We start from the raw sequence: 18,110 nt of genomic DNA, 5'->3' as shown, positions 1-18,110 counted from the left end.
GAAGCGGGGGAAAGAACCACGACCAGCAGGCAGACGAGACGGCTGACCCAGGAGGCGAAGGGGCCCCAGCCACCCATGAGAGAGGACGGCCAACGACCTGAGCCTCAGCCTGGAGACAGTTGGAAGAGCTTCCTGATGAAGGAGCTGACCGTCATGAAGGAGGTGATCAGGATAGTCAAGGTGATGGTGGCAGAGGTGATGGCCACCAAGCAAAAGGCAATCAATTGACTGGGGAAAAAGTGCCAACTTAGGAGAGGGTGATCCTCGACCTGGAGCAGGCCCCGATGAACCAGAGCGATAGAATCGCTGCCCTGGAGAAAGAAGTGAAAAGGCAGTCCAGGCAAACCTCAAGGGAAAAGTCGAGGACCAGGAAAACAGGTCCCGACGATAAAACATTCAGATCGTGGGCGTGCCCAAAGGCATTGAGGGCAAAGACCCAACTGACTACGTCGCCCAAGTCGGGAGAGACAGCTTCCCCAAACCCCCACAGCTCAGCAGAGCGCACAAGTCGCTTAGACCAAAACCCAAGGCCGGGGAGCAGCCGAGGGCAATTATCGTAAAGCTCCACCGATATCAGGATCGTGAGAGGATCCTGTGGTGGGCACAGCAAACAAAAGTGAGCACCTGGGAAGGACATTAAATCAGAATTTACCAGGATATTGGTGCAGAACTAGCAAAATGCAACCAGGCGAAGTCAGCCCTGTACAAGAACGGGGTATGTTTTGGTATGCTGTTCCCAGCTAGGTTCTGGGTCACAAATCAAAAAAAGGAACATTACTTTAACTCCCTGGAGGAAGCAAATGAATTTGTTTGAACCGTCGCGTAGGACAAGGGAAACCCACCTTAGGGAGAAGGACCGACTGCGGGTAAGAAAGGGCTGGGTGGGACAGAGGTACCATCCATGCTACAGGACAAGGGCTAGGGGACGAGGTTTACTGCGACAAGGACGGTTATGGACCTTGGGGGGGGGGGGGGGGGGGGGGTGCGGTACATTTGAAGAATGTGATATAAAATAGTTACTTTAGAGATATTAGTTATTGTAATGTAGAGATAGGCCAGTCTCATTCTGGTGAGTTCACAGACAAAGGATTTCAGACCGCATGGCAAAGCAGGAAGAGGTGTGTCCACCAAAGGAGGAGAAAAGGATGCTGGGTAATAGGGGCCAGAGGAAGGGATTGGAAGTGAGCCAATCAGAATATATCAGCAGGTCAGGAGGGATATAGGATGACCTATGGGCATCGTGTATGTGAAACTTGATGCCATTTGAATGTATCAGTACAGACTCCTTTGTTCTACAGCCTCACTTGATTCTAGAAGTCTACGAAGCAGGATGTGCTTCGTGCTCCTGAGAATTGAGGAAAGCTTGCAAGCTAAATAAAATAACTAATGCTGTACCTGCAAATCCATCTCGACTTTTATTGAGGCCAGACTGACGGGTAAAGAAATTTGGGATTTGTCATTTGGTGCCGAAAACCCGGGATTTCTCAAGACGGTTCTGACCAACTGCGAAATCAGAATTAGACTGATTATGAACAGGAGGATGGGGGAAAAGGGCCCACAATGTAAAGCTGGAAAATGACCACACATTGATTTTTCCCCTCTTCTTATCGTCTGATTAGTCTGGTCACTCGCGGTTGGTACGGAAAGATCGTCTCGACGAAATCAAAGGTTAGAAATTTAATTGATGGGATTTCATATTGTTGATTCGGCTTGGGTTAGGTTTTGGGTTGTTGGGACATCTAAAATGATGATTCAATTCCAAGTATAAGTGTTTTTATGGCTGATGAGACGTCAGTAGTGAAAGTTCAGTCCAGTATAAGTGTTTAACGGCTGATGTGACTTCAGTAGTGAAGGTTCAGTCCAGTATAAGTGCTTTTATGGCTGATGTGACCTCATGATGAGGGTTCAGTTCAATGAGTGTTTTTAAATCTGAAGATGATTCAATTCCATGTGTGAGTGTTTTAAATCTATAGTTGATTAAGCTAAAAAAAAAATTGTACCCTTGGACTGTAGTGGCGAAAAACGCAGTTCTGAGGACTAGTTGAGATTGTGGGGAATTGCTTGGATAAATTTCAAAACAAGAACATCCTGTCTTGAAAGCTGGATGCTGCATATTGGTTGAAGCAGAAGTCTCTCAAAGGGTTAACAGCAGCAGCCAAAGTTAAAGACGACAGACAGTGCTTCTCACTCAGGCCTTGAGATAACAGCAGCAGCCTGTAGTGTAATCGGATACCTTTCCTTTGAGTCAGTGAACTCCAGCAAAGTTACGTTTTGAATTAATTAAAGGAAACCAGTGGGTTTCTCCACCTCTTTGATAAAAGTTATTATTTTCGAAAGCAATTGATTGAAATTGCCAGAATCTTAAGTTTTACTTACTTGAAATAATGTTTATCTCATTTTATTTGTGAATTAATAGAAACTTAAAGAAGATCACTGACACCATTTTAAAAAGTGTAAATCTGGAGATGATAGTTGACTTTGCCAACATTTTTGTGAATGTAAGAAAAACTTGTTAAAAGAAAAATTGTTAAGATAAAGAATTAATTGAGTTGTAAATGTTATACAAGTTGTGTTAAGCAAATCGTAAATTTAGTTCTGAGTTGAGATCAGAGCTAAGCTTGCAAGTTGCAGTAATTCAATTTGAATTTTCAAACATTTTTAAGTTTTAAAAGAACACTGTTAGAACCTTTTCAATCGTTTTGCCAAGAAAAAAACCCAAAGAAACGCGCAAGTAGAGACAGGAGAGTCTCGGGTCAAACAAAAGATGAGCTACGCAGTTCAATGGCTGGCCTTGAATTGACAGAAAATGATTAATTCAATAATTAAAAAATGTCAGTAAAAGTTTTGACTGCACCTGTAGCATTGTCTGCACTAATTCCAGAACCACCAGAGTATAATAATTTATATCCAGTCACTGCTCCCCAGATTCCAATCATGCCAGTAACTCCAGCCCTTTTTCGTTGATAGTGTGGGTCCTGATTTACCATCTTCACGATCAGTAGAGAAAGAGGAGCTCTGTTCCGCAAGTCCAGTTAGCTCTAGGACCAGATCTCGGACAGCAAGAGAAGGGCTTGATCATAACCAGAAACAATTAAGCATACCAACTAAATCCCTCTAAACCAAGGGGAAACCGCAAATTTCAGAACAAAGGGAGCTGCAACAGATGATTTTGAAGAGAAAGAACTCCCTCTAGTGACAGGGAGGGACGTCGAAGTCTTGGAAGAACCAGAGGAAATAGCTAGAGTGCCCCCTGGTGAGACTCGGAGACAGTTGCCAATTAGGAAGATACCAATCACTTGAATTATGCTAGCCACGCCGCACTTCAGCAAGCCCATGCGTTAGACGATGATAGGCGGACACAGATCCTGAATGCGTTGAATAGCACATTTCAAAAGCCCATAAATATTTCTGCTATCTTAGACCTAAAACCTAAGAGGACTGAAGAGCCAGAGGAATTTCTGGAGCGTTTTAATGAAATCTACTGTGGGCAGTCAGGCGACTTGCCATATCAAAATGGTCAGAATTCCCCTCAATATTGTGCTATGTTAATGCATTGCCTACCACCTTCTGTGGCTACTGCTGTGAAATGTAATAACATGATTTGGACAGAGAACGACCCTTCCCAGATGGCAAGGGCAGTCAGATTTTATTGGAAGGAGGGTGTAGGCCAGGAAGGAGGCTCAGTTACAAAGGTTAAGACTGAGTATGTAATGAAAAAGGATGATCTGCGACCCCAATAAGCGGCAGAAATGGTAGTTTACCAGCAGGAGCCCCAATATTGTGACTTTGGGTGGGTGGATCAGCGAGGGGGAGGATATCAAACCCACCCAAAGGGACCCTCAGCTCCTTTTTATGGCCCACCATATGCATCAACAGCTTTACAACCGCCGCCCCCTCTGAGGGGCCATTGGTCTACTGGGAGAAGAGGACGGGGCAGATATAGAGGGAACAATGCATGTTTTAATTGCGGCCGTGCAGATCACTGGCAACAGGAATGCCCCTTTAAAAGACAGGCAGCAGAAGGAGATTATCCGACCCAAAGGAGGGGGTACCCACCAAGGGGAGGACAGACGAGATACACTGACTTCTCCCAGGCAAACCCTTTCCCAACACAGGATTGACTAGCTAATTTAGTCATAAGGACTCTCCAATCGGACAGGGAACCTATTATCTCTCTGCAGATAGGAGATTAACATCACTCATTTGTAAACGACACTGGAGCAGCCATGTCTTCTGTGCAATCAGAACTTCGACTACCATTATCCGACTACACCCAGCAATTGTCAGGGTTCCAAGGACAGGTGTGTGAGTATCCTATTTCTGAACCTGTGACAGTCACTTACGAGAATAAGTCTGCAGATCATCAGTTTGTAGTGACTACTGGATTGGACTGTAATTTGTTGGCCCGAGATTTACTGTGTATCTTCCAGCTACAGCTAGAGTGCGGAGACGAGGGGGTAACGGTCCAATCATGGAGGATGAGACAACAGTGCTATATTTCTATCACCCCCAGTGGTGGACGTTAGACATTGAACATTCACTGCATCACGTTACCCTGGCCTATGACAGAACCAGACAAAACAGGGTGTTGGAGGACAAATACCGGCCATTAATTGGGACCGAATGGCCAGTCAAAGGTACAGCCACAGTCACGGGAAAAGAAGGTACAGCCGATTTTGTTACAATACCACCACATTTATGGCCACAGTCAGCTTCGGTAAGCCCTCATATTACACGTCAGGTCCACGACCAGTACCATGCCAGGGATCTGGGGCAAATGGTAAGGAGGGTAGTGGATCATTCGGATCCAACAGAGTACGCACTTCAAGTCATGCCGGATGGCACTACCATAAAATATTTTGAGGTCCCTGAAACAATTAACACTCGACTGCAGCATCACTGGGGACATGATGTTTTGGAATATGTCAATCCACAGGTCTGGGCGAAATACCCATCACAAGTGGGAAAGACAAATGTTACACCTATAAAGGTAACGATTAAGGATCATGTAAAGCTACCTTCCATTCGGCAATACCCCCTGAAACCCCAAGCTGCTCCGTCTATAGACAAATTAATTCAAGAGCTGTTGCAACAGGGTATTTTGGTCCCTTGCCAATCAGAATGTAACACCCCCATACTTGCTGTGCCTAAACCAGCCAAACCAGACCAGTACCGATTAGTACAGGATTTACGTTCAATCAATGCCATCGCATAGCCGTTACATGCTCTCACCCTCCAACAGGATATTACGGTGTATAGCTCCCACTCGGTCATCGCACTACTGAGGCAACTGCAGACTCAGCATCTTACCGCAGCTCGTCAGAATAGGTATGAGGTATACCTTTTGAACAATCCACATCTGACATTTAAACACTGTACCACTATCAATCCAGCCTGTTTTCTTAGTGGTCCCCCTGTCCATGAAGACGCACCTGGCCACGACTGTTTAGCCTTGATTCAGGAAACTACCACAATAAGGGACGATTTGAGTGACATTTCGTCAGAACAACCTGACATGATTATGTGTGGTCAAATATCCCACAGGGGTTTAGTTAATGACTTACTGCAGGCCCTCCTTATGCCCGCGCAGATTTCCGTTATTAAATGCGCTGCCCACACAAATGGTAAGACCCCAGTTGACATTGGTAATGAACAAGCAGATTGTGCAGCGCGGACAGCCGCGCAAATTCAGCAAGTGATGGTGCCTAAAATGTTAAGTCAGACTAAACGATCGACTATAAGTATGTCTGCTTCTGACAAGTCAATGCCAACCATCCAAGACGTCATAAGGTTACAGGAGGACGCTCCTGAGAGTGATAAACAAATGTGGAAACGGTTAGGTTGTACATATGATTCTGTTTCCTCTTTATGGACCACGCCAGCACATCAGACTTGTATGTCTGATGTACTAGCTTTATGGGTCATCAAATGTGTACACTTTGCAACTCATTGTGGGGCTCGGGGGACTAGTGATTTGTTGCTGGACACTTGGTGGCACCCTAAAATGCAGGGATTGGCCCAGAGTATCAGTAATCGGTGTTTGATTTGTCAGCAATATAACACCGGAAAAGGTATCCCTTGTGGGATGGGGCAAACCCCGTTACCCAGTGGTCCCTTTGAGACGCTCCAGATGGATTACATTGAGTTGGAAAGGTGTCAATGTTATAAATATGTTTTGGTCATTGTGGATGTGTTCAGCAGATGGGTTGAGGCGTATCCGACTACCGATAATAAAGCTGCTACTGTGGTTAAAGTTCTGATGCGGGAAATCATTCCCCGGTACAGTAGACCAGCTCAGTTGAGTTCTGATAACGGGCCTCATTTTCTTGGACAGATTAACCTGTGCTATTTTACAGGTGTGGAGCATGATGGGGTGGCTACGCACCGTCTGTGTGATATTTGGCCTCACCTCGCTTGGAGTGTTATTGGCGACGGACATGGAAAAGGGGAATATTAACTACATTTGTAACCCCAACCAATCTACAAGGATACATCACCGATGCAAAGGTGATGTTATTCGCTGCCCCCATATACGAGGACATGGTATCGACTCATGGAAGGTCGTCAAAGTTAAGGAGAATGCAGGACTCATGAAGCAATTGCACCGGTCCCGGCGATGGGAAGGGAACATTATATGGACATTGCCTTGTTTTTGGAGTACATGTAAATTTGATTTTGGATGTGTTAAGATTGGTGCGATAAAGGTAACATCAGACCGTCAGGAGAGCGTAGGAAGAGAGAGGGACGAGAGAGAGGACGGGGCGTGTGAGAAGGGAAGTACAGCTAGAACGTAGGTTATCGGGAGATACACTTAATTTAGTTAAAGGCCAAACTGAGGAAAACCCGGGTAGTATGAATCACTTCTACCAGATTTACCATCGCTTGTATGGCCACGGACGGGTTGTCTGCTACCCGAACCCCGCAGCGGTGTCTCGGTTATTTTCTGTTTCACCGCTTTGGGGCACTCCCCAAACGGTGATTCATTGTCAGCATTCCGAGCCACTGCCCGAGCAAGTCACTCTTCCTTACGATCCGGGTTCACCACCACCGGCTATTTGCCTTCCCCTTCCTCGGGATAATTCCCATTCACAGTATGATAGGCTGCAACGGTGGAGGGCATATATACCTAGCCACTTCACTCCCAATAGGGATTCCCGGTCGTACGAGAATTGTTTCAGCAGTGAAGGATACGGCTGTTTGCTGGTAGAGGTGGAAACGAATATAACATGTCTGTTCCCCAACTGTACGGACAGGAGGTGCCATATCACCCAGGCGTCTGGCCAATGCGTTTGTTACAACACCACTTGTGTTCCATTGAACGCCGGCCTCCAGCTCCTTTGTGGCTGGGGGAATGTCTCTCATATCACTGTTGAGACTAGGGCTTTCCGCATTGCTAGGCGGCCCGAATGGGCGTTTCGAAGCTAGATAAACTGGGCTACTGGGGGGTCCCTTGGCTGTCAGCAATAGGAATTATTTTATTTGTGGCCTTAACATCTTGGGAAATGAAACCTTGGGAGCCCTCGGGGCAATAACCAAGGAATTGTCTCCGCTACGGTTGTTTGCAATGCAGAACCGGTATGCTCTTGACTATCTTCTGGCCCGTGAGGGTGGGGTATGCGCCATAGTGCAGGGCAAGTGTATCATGGGAGTTCAGGACTTGACCGCTAACATCACTAAATTTATGGATCACATACGGGATCACCTGGACGGAATGCAGGATCCTGGCGCTTGGGGTAACTGGGGATTTGGAGGTTGGAAGGACTGGTTGATAAATATGGTCATGTATTTAGTGGTGGCTATCGGCTGCATCTTTGTGGGCCCAGCCATCCTTAAATGTGTGATGGGTAGAATGCGGGGTACACTGGAACAGATCAACGCCCCTAACATCTTAGCTGTCAAAATCCATGAGGGTGCAGCAGATGAAGGGGGGCTACGCCAGGAATTGGAAATGCAGTGACAGATCTTTTTAGATGAGGGACCGTAGCTATGGATTGGATAGTTCGGTTATCATGGAATGATAAAAGGAGGGAATGACGAATGTGATATAAAATAGTTACTTTAGAGATATTAGTTACTGTAATGTAGAGATAGGCCAGTCTCATTCTGGTGAGTTCACAGACAAAGGATTTCAGACCACATGGCAAAGCAGGAAGAGGTGTGTCCACCAAAGGAGGAGAAAAGGATGCTGGGTAATAGGGGCCAGAGGAAGGGATTGGAAGTGAGCCAATCAGAATATATCAACAGGTCAGGAGGGATATAGGATGACCTATGGGCATTGTGTATGTGAAACTTGATGCCATTTGAATGTATCAGTACAGACTCCTTTGTTCTACAGCCTCACTTGATTCCAGAGGTCTACGAAGCAGGATGTGCTTCGTGCTCCTGAGAATTGAGGAAAGCTTGCAAGCTAAATAAAATAACTAATGCTGTACCTGCAAATCCATCTCGACTTTTATTGAGGCCAGACTGACGGGTAAAGAAATTTGGGATTTGTCACATTATGGTCAGCGGTGTCCTATATGGGTGACCAGTAGTTCTGGTTAATGTATTCGTGCCCAACTGGTGTGACACAGGCTTCATAAAAAAGACCATGGCGGTAATCCCTGACATTGACATGCACCGACTGGTCATGGGGGGGGGAGGTGGGGGGAGACTTCAATTGTGTACAGGACCCACTGACAGGCCAATTGAACCCCTAAACGGGGAAAAGAACGGGCATGGCTAAGGAGTTGGGAACATTCATGGAGCAGAAGGGGGCGGTGGACCCGTGGCAGTTCCTACAACCCTGTGAGAAGGAATTCTTGTTATTTTTCACCAGTCCACAAAGCACTCTCAAGGATAGACTTTGCAGTGGGGAAAGTGGTGCTTCCAGGAATAGTAAGAGCAGAATATTCAGCCATAGTTATATCCGACCCACGCTCCATATTACATGGATGTGAGGGTGGAGACAGACTGTGCCCAGTGCCCCACGTGGAGATTGGACGTGGACCTGCTGCCCAATAATGTCTTCTGCCAAAACATATCACAAGCCATAGGTGAGTACGTTACAAACAACCTGAACAGGGAGGTCTCACCTTGCACGATCTAGGAGGCACTGAAAGCAGTGATTAAGGGAGAGATTATAGCCTACAAGGCACAAAGAGATAGGGAAGAGAGGGTGGCCAACTTATTGACTCCATCCTGGAGATCGACAGAAAATACTCCGAGGCCCCAACCGTAGAGCTTCTACTGGAGAGGAAAAAGCTGCAGATGGACTTTAACCTGCTATCCACCAGGAAAACAGTGCACCAACTCTACCAGACACGGGGGACCTTCCACGAACACTTTTATCTCCATCGTCTAAATCGTTGATATATATTTTGAATAGCTGGGTTCCCAGCACCAATCGCTGCGGTACCCTACTAGTCAGTTGCCAATGAAAAAGACCCGTTTACTCCTAATCTTTGTTTCCAGTCTGGGAACCAGTTTTCTTTTATTTTTTAAATATTTTATTACGGCATATATAATTTTTAACAACAATTTTCAAAAGGAAAAAAAACAACAGAACAAATAACACCCACCCAACCAACAACCAAACCCAGCAACATGGCTTACATACCCAGTTCCCCTGTTCCCCTTTCCCTCTACCTATTTCCAACCTCAACCAACTCCCCCTGCCGCCCTGTTTCCCTTAACCCCCCTCCCCTCCATCTTATATCTGCTGACAGCTTAATTTTCCCCAAAGAGGTCGATAAACAGTTGCCACCTCCAGGCAAAGGGATTTTCTATTCATGCGCTTTAATTTTACATTGTACTCTCTTATGTGGGACTTTGTCCAAAGCGTTCTGAAAGTGCAAATAAACCACACCCACTGGCTCCCCCTTACCAGTCCGTTTTTACGTTCCCTGCAAGCTTAATTTTCTCCTTCTTAATCAATCCCTTCATCCTCCTTTGCTGAATTCTAAACTGCTCCCAATCCTCAAATCCATTGGGCTGGATTCTCCGCAGCCCAATGCCGAAATCGCACCCGGCGCCGGGGCGGAGAATCCAGTTTGACGCCATAATCGGGCCCGGCGCCAGTTCAGTGATTCTCCGGGACCGAAAATCGGTGTCACCGTGTCGTACGCCGCACCACCGGGGGGCCATTGCCAGAGGCCTGCTCAGCAGTATTCTGCTCCCGAACAGCCGAGTTCCAGGCGGCCTGAAACTAACCACCTACTGCCGGTCGGGATGCTCGCATGCCGGCTGTGGACTCAGTCCACAGCTGCCCTGGTCGGGGCCTGGCGGATCGGAGACCAGGGGAGGCCTTGTAGGCGGCCGCTGATTAACTGTGCGGGGTTTGAGGCTTGGGCGCGCAGCTGATCGGGGGATCTCTTTCTTCGGTGTCGCTCCGCGGTCCGAGTCAGCCATGGAGCACGGCGCTGCCGCTGCTGTGCGCATGCGTGGACTCTGACCCAGGAGAGCGATGTTGCTAACTTTTGGTTGGCTATTAAATGTTGCTCGTTGTGTCTTTACTTAATTTGCTCTGTTTCTATAACCTTTGCTCTAGAGTCGCCAGGTATCTTTATGATACCACCACGAGGTTCAAGTTCAAGTGCTGATCAATAACTCAATACACCAGTTAGTACGTTTCAAATCAAGACACATTTATTATACACAGTCAATCGCTACTCATGCATAAAACTCTACTTACTAGACTATTTCTAACACTAAAAGGCCTATACTTAGCTTTGGAACTGGCCCACCAGGTCAGGGGAACAAATGGCCTTTCATTCGATTCTGAGTCTGCAGGATTCAAAGCTGGTACGGACTGGTAGCTAGGAGCGCCTATCTCATAGCGTGCATGGACTGGAGACTTACTTGGTTGATGCAGCTACTAGGCAGGTCACGGTCAAGGGTTGTTTCGAGCTGCTGAGTGATCCTGCCAAGAAGGACGAATTGAACTTGGGGACTCTATTTTATAGTCCCCAGGGGCTTCGCACCCTTTTGGGCAGACCCCGTACCTGGTTTCAAGTGATTGAACTAAGTTCTGATCACTTGGATCGATTTCTCCAATACTGGAGCTGTTCCTTGATCACTGGGCAGTTCCTAAGTGTCCATTGGCCTTCCTTTGTCTTGGCTCCTGCTGGCGCCGAGGAGTCTGGCTTGGCCTTGTTTACCTTAACTGTTTCCAATTGTTCCCAGGGATCGCTCATTAATATGCAGATGGTTGTTAGTTTCAGTGCTGTCTGGGTTCCTGCAAGTTCTGATACACAGGGAACTTTGCTCCTGCTTGTTTTCCTGCGTTGGCTGAATTTCCCTGCATTCTTAGCGGATCTCCATTTTAAAGTCGGGAAGTGGCCAATCCAGGTGGCTACAGCGGGGACCCGTATCTGCAGCAAAAGCTGCGAGATTCACTCTGGGTCCCTGCTTGCCCCCTGCAGGGCTATGAATTCGTTGAACTTATTTGTAGGAATTTCTGGAGTAAAACTCCACCGTTTTTACACCGGCGTGGGGACATAGTCTCATTTTGTGAGAATCCAGCCCATTGTTTTTCCTGGTCAATTTGTATGCCTCTTCCTTGGATCTAATACTATCTCTAATTTCCCTTGTAAGCCATTGTTACGAAGTTGGATTGAAGATGTAGTGGGCAATTTTTACCTGATTGTGTAAGTGGAGATGAGTGCTGTATGTTCATTTTACATGCTGTTAATGGGAAATCAAGATTTAGGATTAAGAGAGGCGGCAAAATGTAAGAGCCATTGGGCTGTCGGAAAGCTTGGAGGGCTCATTCTCCATGAACTAAATGTCCAAGATATTCGGAAAGCTGGTGAGGGAACAAAACATACCGACGCTTCCTGAGTTGGACAGGGCCCATCAGTCGCTGAGGCCGAAGCCCAGATCTGGAGAGCTACCACAGCCGATCATTGTTAGGGTTAATCAATAGCTGGATATCGAGTGGGTCCTGAGGTGGGCGGAGTACCATCAAGACTGGAGGTGGGAGGGCCATGCCATCAGAATATACCAGGACATTGGGGCCGAATTGCGGCGGTGTTTAATATGGCCAAGGCCGCGCTGTACAAGAGTAACGTGAGGTTTGGTGTTGTGTACCCGATTCGTCTTCAGGTTACTTTCAAGGACAGTGAGACTATTACTTTGATGCGCCAGAGGATGCTGATGAGTTTGACAAGAAGCACGGACTGGGGATGAACTAAAGTGCTTAAGGACTATGGAGTTTGTTGTTAGTTCTTTGTTAAGTTCATCTGTATTTGTATTTTGGGAGATATTTGTAATGTTGGGGGATATGGGGTTGTGTCTGGTTCTTGCTGGTGGGTGATTTTTCTGGGCGAAGTTGGGTTTGTATAGTGTGCTGTTGGAGTTTGTTTTGTGATGGGGGAGGAGGGTAGGGTGTTGATTTTCCTCTATTGTTCTGTATTAAAGTTTGGTTTTGGCAGGGGAGCTGATCATTGATATACTGTCTAGTTGACTTTTTTCCTACTCTGTGCGGGCATCACCCTGCTAGCAGTATAGCTAGTTAACAGGAGCAGAAAGGGGGAGATGTCTTCACCTGGTTACCGTGGGGGTTGTTTTTTGTGTTTTTTTAAGGCAACAAGCTTTGGCTTTTTGTTTCTGTTTGGTTTGGGTTTGGGGACAGGCAAGGGGAGGGGGGCTTTGTTTTTTCCGTAGGTTGTTTGCTTAGTTTTCAGGGTGGGGTGGAGCTGGTGGAAGGGGGAGGGGGAGGAAGAGGGGGACAGGTAGACTGCTGACGGTGACGGTTCCTTTGTTTTTGGTCTGGCTTGGTGGGGGATGTGGTGGCCATCTTGGATGGACCCGGAGCCGGCACAGGTTGGAGCATTGCTGGATTGCCTCACAGGGAGGTTATAGCTGATCCTAGGTCGGGACAATAAGAAGTCTTACAACACCAGGTTAAAGTCCACCAGGTTTGTTTCAAACACTAGCTTTCGGAGCACTGCTCCTTCCTCAGATTCACCTGAGGAAGGAGCAGTGCTCTGAAAGCTAGTGTTTGAAACAAACCTGGTGGACTTTAACCTGGTGTTGTAAGACTTCTTACTGTGCTCACCCCAGTCCAGCGCCGGCATCACCACATCATGGCTAGGTCGGGAGGCAGAGGTCAGAGGCCCCCAGTCCGGTTGATAACTTAGAACATGAGGGGTTTAAATGGCCAGTAAAAAGGTCCCGGGTGTTGCGCACCTGAGAAGTTTAAAGGCAGATGTAATTTTTCTACAGGAGACTGATGCGACCATCAATTCACGTGAAACAGAGAGTAGATGTAAACTGTGGCTTTAATCGACTAGAACAGTGACTGCCTGCGACTGCTCTGCTAGTGGGAGCCGCCTACAGGGCTGCTGCTCTTTATACCTCCCCTCAAGGGGCGGAGCCCACAAGGGTACCAACATGGTACATTCTATGTAATATCGTACAATGGTCCATGGGTGGAGTCCACATGGGCAACAGCGTGATACAGCGAAATACATGGTGAATGGTTAATACAATACGTTCAGCACATTCACCCCCTGTTAAAAAATTGAAGTCCGGCGGGGGTGAAGGGTTCACAGGTTCAGCCTGTCCGGTGCCCTGATCGTGCGCTGTGATCACCGAAGCTCTGGTATCGCAGCTGGCCCGGGTGTCAAACTCATCCGTGCGGGCATGGGTAGTGAAGTCGTTGGTGCGGGCACAGACGTGGACTCCGGGAGCGTGTCTTCTGGAGGTTCGTTCCTGTGGGTCGGTGAAGGGGGGAGGGGGGGCAAGAGGGGGTGCGGGTGCCATGTAGGGGCGGGGGCGCTGGCTGGAGTAGGTTGGGGGGGGGGGTAAGTTGGGGTGGCGGTGGTAGTGGAACCTGAGGGTGCCAGGTCCCGGAGGGAAACCGTATCCTGTCAGCCGTCGGGGTGTTCTATGTATGCGTACTGGGGGTTGGTGTGAAGGAGCTGGACCCTCTCGACCAGGGTGTTGGACTTATGGCTCCTGACGTGTTTGTGGAGTAGGACGGACCCCGATGTCTTCAGCCAGGACGGAAGCGAGACCCCGGATGTGGATTTCCTGGGGAAAACAAACAGACGGTCATGAGGGGTCTCGTTCGTGGCTGTGCAAAGGAGGGACCTAATGGAATGGAGCGCATCGGGGAGGACCTCGTGCCAATGGGAAACTGGGAGATTCCCAGACCGTAGGGCCAGGAGGACGGACTTCCAGACTGTCGCGTTCTCCCTCTCCACCTGCCCGTTTCCCCGGGGGTTATAACTGGTAGTCCTGCTCAAGGCCCTTACCGAGCAGGTACTGACGTAGTTTGTCGCTCATAAACGAGCAGCCCCGGTCACTGGGGACGCAAGTGGGGAAACCGAACAAGGTGAAGATACTATGCAGGGCCTTAATGACAGTGGCCGCGGTCATGTCGGGGCAGGGGATTGCAAAGGGGAAGCGGGAGAACTCGTCAACGACTTGAGGAAATACGTGTTGCGGTTCGTAGAGGGGAGGAGCCCTTCGAAGTCGATATTGAGGCTCTCAAAGGGCCGGGATGCCTTCACCAGGTGGGCCTTATCTGGTCGATAGAAGTGCGGTTTACACCCCGCGCAGATTTGGCAGTCCCTGGTCATAGCCCTGACCTCCTCGGTGGAGTAGGGCAGGTTGCGGGCCTTGATGTAGTGGAGAAGCCAGGTGACCCCTGGGTGGCAGAGGTCATTGTGGATGGCCCGGAGTCAGTCATCTTGCGCGCTGGCGCACGTGCCATGGGACAGGGCATCTGGGGGCTCGTTGAGCTTCCTAGGACGATACACTATATCATAATTATAGGTGGAGAGTTTGATCCTCCACCTCAAGATCTTATCGTTCTTGATCTTGCCCCGCTGTGTATTATCAAACATGAAGGCCTGACCGTTGGTCGGTGACGAGGGCAAACCTCCTACCTGCCAGGTAGTGCCTCCAGTGCCGCACGGCTTCCACGATGGCTTGGGCTTCTTTTTCGACCGAGGTGTGTCGAATTTCGGAGGCGTTGATGGTACGGGAAAAAAATGCTCCTGGCCTGCCCGCCTCGTTAAGGGTGGCGGCGAGGGCGGCTTCTGACGCGTCGCTCTCCACCTGGAAGGGGATGGACTCGTCCACCGCGCGCATCGCGGCTTTGGCAATATCTGCCTTGATGCGGCTGAAGGCCTGGCGGGCCTCAGCCACCCGTGGGAAGATGGTGGCCTTGATCAGTGGGCGGGTTTTGTCCGCATAGTTGGGGACCCACTGGGCGTAATAGGAAAAGAACCCGAGGCATCTTTTCAGGGCCTTGGAGCAGTGGGGGAGGGGAGTTGCAGGAGGGGGCGCATACGGTTGGGGTCGGGTCCTAGAACTCCATTTTCCATGACATAGCCAAGGATGGCTAGTGTGGTTGTGCGGAAAACGCATTTCTCCTTGTTGTCAGTGAGGCTGAGGGCTTGGGCGGTTTGGAGAAATTTCAGGAGGTTGGAGTCTTGGTCCTGCTGGTCGTGGCCACAGATGGTGACGTTGTCCAGGTACGGAAATGTGGCCCGCAGCCCGTACTGGTCCACGATTCGGTCCATCGTTCTTTGGAAGACCGAGACCCCGTTTGTGACGCCGAAGGGAACCCGGAGGAAGTGGAAGAGGCGGCCAGCTGCCTCAAAGGCCGTGTAGTGGCGTTCCTCCGGCCAGATTGGGAGCTGGTGGTATGCAGACTTCAGATCCACTGTGGAGAACACCCGGTAGTGTGCGATCTGATTCACCATGTCTGCGATCTGGGGAAGGGGGTACGCATCGAGGTGCGTGTACCGGTTTATGGTCTGGATGTAGTCTACAAACATCCGGTTCTTTTCCCTGGTCCTGACGACCATCACCTGAGCTCTCCAGGGGCTATTGCTGCCTCGATGATCCCTTCCTGCAAGAGTTGCTGGACCTCGGACCTGATAAAAGTCCTGTCCTGGATGCTGTACCGCCTGCTTCTGGTGGCGACTGGCTTACAGTCGCCGGTGAGATTTGAGAAGAATGGGGGAGGGTCGACCTTCAGGGTCACGAGACTACTTACGATGAGTGGGGGTAGGGGCCCGCCAAACTTCAGGGTTAGGCTCCTGAGGTTGCACTGGAAGTCCAGTCCCAACAGGAGAGGCACGCAGAGGTTGGGGAGTACATATAGTTTAAAATTGGCATACTCGGCGCCCTGTATTGCAAGGTTTGTGGCAGTGTACCCTGGATCTGCACTGAGTGCGATCCAGAAGCAAGGGAGATGGTTTGAAGTGCAGGGAAGATTTGGAGCGAGCAGCGCCTTACCGTGTCTGGTGAATGAAGCTCTCCGTGCTCCCGGAGTCGAACAGGCAAGGCGTTTCGTGTCCATTGACCCGGACGGTCATCATGGAGCTCCGGAGGTGTTTTGGCCGTGACTGGTCGAGGGTGACCGCACCGAGTTGCGGGTAGACGGCGTGGTCGGAGGTGATGGGGTGGTCCCAAGATGGCTGCCCCCGTCGTTCGCACGTGTCGGGCAGCGTTGTAGATGGCGGCCAAGATGGCGGCCCCCACGAGTCACACGTGGCAGGCCGAGTGGGAGACGGTGGCCAAGATGGCGGCCCCCGTGATTCGCACATGTTGTGCGGGCTTGAAGATGGCTGCCCCCACAGACAACACAAGGCAGATGACGCGTCCGGAGGGGGCGGAGCCGGCAGGCACGCAAACTTGGAGGATTTGGACCCGGCCAGGCAAACTTTGGCGAAGTGTCCCGTTTTGCCGCAGTCGCTGCAGTTCGCGTTCCGGGCCGGGCAGCGCAGTCTGGGGTGCTGGTGCTGACTGCAGAAATAGCAGGGTAGCCCCCTGGGTTGGGCGGGCAGCCGCGCGGCACAGGCCTGGGGTACACTCTGGTCGGGGGTCCACGAGGGGGTCACTTGATCAGACGGGAACGCGTTGAGGCTTTGCAACGCTACTTCTAGGGGGGTGGCTAGTTTTACCATCTCTTCCAGGTCGGGGGCACCTTTCTCGAGCAGGCACTGTCTCACGTAGTTGGACCTGACTCCAGCCACGTAGGCGTCCCGGTCGGCGAGGTCGATATGTTGAGAGGCCATAACAGCCTGGTAATTGCAACTTTGTGCGAGGACTTTGAGGTCACGTAGGTACTCTTCCAGGTTTGAGGGCCGATTCCATTGTGGTGTAGTCGATTAAATTGATGCGACCATCAATTCAGCGAAACAGAGAGTAGATGTAAACTGTGGCTTTAATCGACTTTAACAGTGCCTGCCTGCGACTGCTCTGCTAGTGGGAGCCACCTACAAGGCTACTGCTCTGTATACCTCCCCTCAAGGGGCGGAGCCCACAAGGGCACCAACATGATACATTCTATGTAATATCGTACAATGGGGGCAACAGCGTGATACAGTGAAATACATGGTGAATGGTTAATACAATATGTTCACCACAGAGACCCACTTGGAAATCAAGTATCAAACAAGGTTGTAGAAAGTTGTGTGGGCAGGTATATCACTCGGGATTTGATTGTAAGGCGTGGGGGGAGGTGGGGGCATTGTGTTATGTTATGACACCCTTGGCAAGCTTGCGGTCAATTCCAGCTCCCCTCGACCCGGAGTCGCAACATAAGTCAATTAACAAATAATTCTTGTAAACTTGTCGAGATTTTGGCCCTGGACTGCTCCAATAACTTACAGGCACCAGATTTATAAGTAAAACTTGAAAAACGGTTCATTGATAACAAGGAAAAGCATTATTATATAATGATAAAAATGGAACAATGGTTTGCTAATCTAACTATTCCCAAAACCCTGTCCCACCCTTCACCCAGACACACACAGAATAGACACAGGGTGAACTTGGGGGAAAGGTAAAAACAAATAACAGGGTTTAAGAAATATGAGATGGTTCTTTGCTGCTGACATAGTGGCCTTTGTAGCCAGCGATCTCCTAATGTCTTCAACCAGAACCTGCAGGCTGCAGAATGCTCTCTAAATCGCCAAGCAGAGAGAGAGATAGACTGACTCTTCAAGCTTATTAATCAAAAAAGTGTTCATCAGGAAAGAGAGAGATTAACTATTTATCCAGGCCTGTATCAAAATGTGCTTCCCTCTACAAAATGGAGTCTGTGTCAGTTTGGCAGAACATTGCGGAACATCCTCCACTGGGCTGGACCAAATTGCACTGATATC

The sequence above is a fragment of the Scyliorhinus torazame genome, chromosome 2, assembly GCF_047496885.1.
Source record: "Scyliorhinus torazame isolate Kashiwa2021f chromosome 2, sScyTor2.1, whole genome shotgun sequence".
NCBI lineage: Eukaryota > Metazoa > Chordata > Chondrichthyes > Carcharhiniformes > Scyliorhinidae > Scyliorhinus > Scyliorhinus torazame.
The sequence above is the reverse complement of the archived record's forward strand: the minus strand, read 5'-3'. Positions refer to the sequence as shown.